The sequence below is a fragment of the Oryctolagus cuniculus genome, chromosome X (genome assembly GCF_051225735.1).
Source record: "Oryctolagus cuniculus isolate XC-2025 breed Fujian yellow rabbit chromosome X, ASM5122573v1, whole genome shotgun sequence".
NCBI lineage: Eukaryota > Metazoa > Chordata > Mammalia > Lagomorpha > Leporidae > Oryctolagus > Oryctolagus cuniculus.
Genome location: NC_142888.1, coordinates 115,885,868 through 115,889,726, shown reverse-complemented (window position 1 = coordinate 115,889,726; position 3,859 = coordinate 115,885,868). Strand labels below are relative to the sequence as shown.

The 3,859-nt window shown below is 35.6% G+C and overlaps 1 pseudogene; it reads left to right on the top strand.

Annotated features, from left to right (window-relative positions):
- The first annotated feature begins 1,763 nt into the window (after window positions 1–1,763).
- On the top strand, window positions 1,764–2,727 carry LOC100342585 (UDP-N-acetylglucosamine transporter-like; annotated as a pseudogene).
- The last annotated feature ends 1,132 nt before the right edge of the window (window positions 2,728–3,859 follow it).

Here is a 3,859-nt window from a genome sequence, read left to right as displayed (position 1 = left end):
TGACTTCTCTCCTTGCAGTCTTCCTCCAGTGCACTATGTTGGTGGAGCTTGACATGGAGCTGGGTGGTGCGGGAGAAGTGGAGTCTCTAGGGTCAAATATCAGTATCATAAAGTAAATAAAGGTGGGCTTGGAGAGGTAATAAATTACTAACTGGTATAGTGCCCAGGACACAGTGGGATTTTACCAAGACCTCAGGAACAGGTGGCAGAACCATGTGGGCTTACTTAGTGATTAATGCTTGTACATGCCTGTAAAATACCACTGGGCAGAATGGTCATGAGGCCTCCACTATTTCCCAAACAACTTGACAGTTGCTGAACTACTAAATTGCCTTATGTCAGTTTGCTCCACCTTGGCCAAAATCTCAGCAATTGCCTGCAAGTTGCAGGCATTTGTTCAAGATACTGGGCCATATGTGTGTAATGAAGATTAAAAACAGTTCTTAACACACAGATACAATGTGCAAATGAAGTGATTTATGTTCCTGGTATTTAGAAAACACTAAATGAATGGGAACTGTCATTATTAAATAATCAAACTCTTACTGAGTTCAAACTATCTTCAAGGCACTGATTCTATAATGAATTTATAAGAGTAAAGATACACAAAGAGCTAAGACAGTGTTTAATAAAAAGAAGAAAGTTGGAAAAATTACCCTACCTGATTTCAAGCCTTATTCTGAAGTTAAAATAATCAGGACAACGTAGTATTGATGAAAAGATACATATACAAGTCAATGGAGGAGACTAGAATGTTCAGCGACAGGGCCCACAAAGATATATTCATATAATTTTTGACAAAGTTGCAAAAGACAAGTTTTTAAAATAAATGATGTTAGAATTCAAATGGATATACATGCAAAGTGAATAAACAACCAACAGAATGGCTGAAATATGTGAAAACTATATAACTGATGAAGGATTAATATCCAAAATCTATGAAGAGTTCAAGAAACTCAACAACAAGAAAACAAACAATCCAGTTAAGAAATGGGCAGAGGACTTTTATAGTCATTCTTCAACCATTGAAAATAAAATGGCCAAGAGACACATGAAAATATGCTCAGGGTCATTAACCATCGAGGAAATGACAACAAAAACCACAGTGAGGTTTCACCACATCCCAGTTAGAATGGCTCTCATACGGAAATAAAAAAAAAAAAGTAATACTAGTGAGGATGTGGTAGAAAAGGGTTCTCTAATCCACTGTTGGTGGGAATATAAACTAGCACAACCATTGGTGGAAGGCAGTATAGAGATTGTCAGAAAGCTGAAAATAGATCTATCATATGATCCAGCCATCTGACTGCTGGAAATTTACCCAAATGAAATGAAATCAGCATATGAAAGAGTTATCTGTACCCCCATGTTCATTGCAGCTCAATTCACAACAGCTAATATATAGAATCAACCCATATGTCCACCAACTGATTAATGGATAAGGAAAATGTGATATATATACACTATGGAGTATTACTTAGCTATATAAAAAAGAAATGAAATCCTGTATTTTGCAACAAAATGGATGCACCTGGAAACCATTATACTTAGTGAAATAAGTAAGTCTCAAAAAGACAAATACAAACGCCTGGGCTGCACCAAGCTGGCAACAGCGATGGCGGTGGGAGCTGGCAGCGCTGCAGGTCAGTGGTCACTGCGGACCCAGCCCAGCTGGGCAGCCTGGGTCGCCCAGCATTGCTGAGCCACAGCCCACAGTGAGCACAGCCAGAGGAGCTGCACAGGAGGCAATTGAAGATAAAACAATGTCTGCTAACATGAAATACCTTTCCTTGGGAATTTTGGTCTTTCAGACTACTAGTTTGGTTCTAACTATGCGTTATTCTAGGTCTTTGAGAGAGGAGGGACCACGTTATCTATCTTCCACAGTAGTGGAAGATAATGGCCTGTATTTTATTAGTTTACAAAGACAACAAGTGTAGTCTAAGAGCACTGAGCTGAGTACGACACGAAGAGATTCTTAATAAACCCATGGAAACACTTAAACTTGCTATTTCAACAGGGATATATACTCTTCAGAATAATTTGCTCTATGTGGCTCTGTCAGATCTAGATGCAGCTGCTTATCAGGTCATGTATCAGTTGAAAATTCTTACAACAGCGTTATATTCTGTGTCTATGCTTAGTAAAAAATTAGATGTGTACCAGTGGCTTTCCCTATTAATTTTGATGACAGGAGTTGCTTTTGTTCAGTGGCCCTCAGATTCTCAAGAACTTGAATCTAAGGAACTTTCGGTTGGCTCTCAGTTTGTAGGCCTCATGGCAATTCTCACAGCATGTTTTTTAAGTGGCTTTGCTGGTGTTTATTTTGAGAAAATATTAAAAGAAACTAAATAATCAGTATGGATAAGAAACATTCAGCTTGGTTTCTTTGGGAGTATATTTGGATTAATGGCTATATATATTTATGATGGAGAATTGGTATCCAAGAATGGATTCTTTCAGGGATATAACCAATTGACCTGGATAGTTGTTGCTCTTCAGGCACTTGGAGGCCATGTAGTGGCTGCTGTTATTAAGTATGTGGATAATATTTTAAAAGGATTCGCAACGTCTTTGTCTATAATATTATCAACACTGATATCCTATTTTTGGCTACAAGATTTTGTGCCAATGAGTGTCTTTTTCCTTGGAGCCATCCTTGTAATAACAGCTACTTTCTTATATGGTTATGATCCCAAGACTGCAGGAAACCTCACTAAAGCATAGCCCAAAACTGTCTTTAACTGGTTTGTCAAGATGGTGCACTAGAAATTGCAACATTAATCTTGCACGGACGACTTCTACAGATTCTGTGACATATCACCATGCTAAATCTGATCAGGTTTTTAAAATGGTTTGAGAATACACAGGTTTAAAGATAAAATGTGTGTACTATATATGTAACAAAGTATATTCCATCTAGAAATCAAAACTTGAAAGTATTTCCAGGGATTAGAATGAAAACAAATATGGGAGGAAACTTGAAATCTGAGTTAGAAAGATTTTACCTTTTTGATTGCTGCAGAAATGTCCTATGCACTCTTTGCAAGAGCACACAAATGTCTTAAATCTATTTTTACAAACTCTATTTAATCTTACTAAATTTTTTAATCTTATTCTTTCTGTACAGATATATAAAATCACATGGAATATTTAAAGTTTGAAAATTCTAATTATGTATAATGCTGTGAAAAATGGAAGTCTGATTTGAAGAAAATATTTCACATATCTGAGATTTTTATATTTACACAAAATGTTACTAAACAAGGATTACTAAATGTTACTTGTTGAACTACATAAAAATTGAGTCACATTCTAGGTCTGATTTGTTAGAGAATCAAATTCATATTTAGTGTAGAAATACATCTATTTCTCCGTATATACATCTTTAGACCGTTTAGTACTTAGAGGCAGCTGAAAGTAATCTGGTTGCTCTTGTGGTAGTAACCATTGACTTTTGTGCTAATGGAGTTTCCTCCTTCTTCCATTTCTTTTCTGTAAGTCAGGTGAATCCTTAATATTGGTTTAAATTCATTTGTATTAATTGCTATTACAGTTTTAATTTAAAGGGATTAAATATTCATTTAGTAATCTAACATAAAGTTACTGTCTAATATCTCCATTTGGAGAATTTTGAATTGTATATACTGCATACCATTAGAAAGTTTTTACAAGAATATCTTATCCATTGCTCTGTCAAAACTTTCTTTAATATACAATTATTGATAAAACAACCCAAAGAATAATAGTACACATGTCAGTAGACGGAGACCATAATGACTTTTCTTAGAGACATTTCCAGTTGCTATATTAGATTATTTTACATGACTCTATGACTTTAAATTTAAGGCTGGTCAGA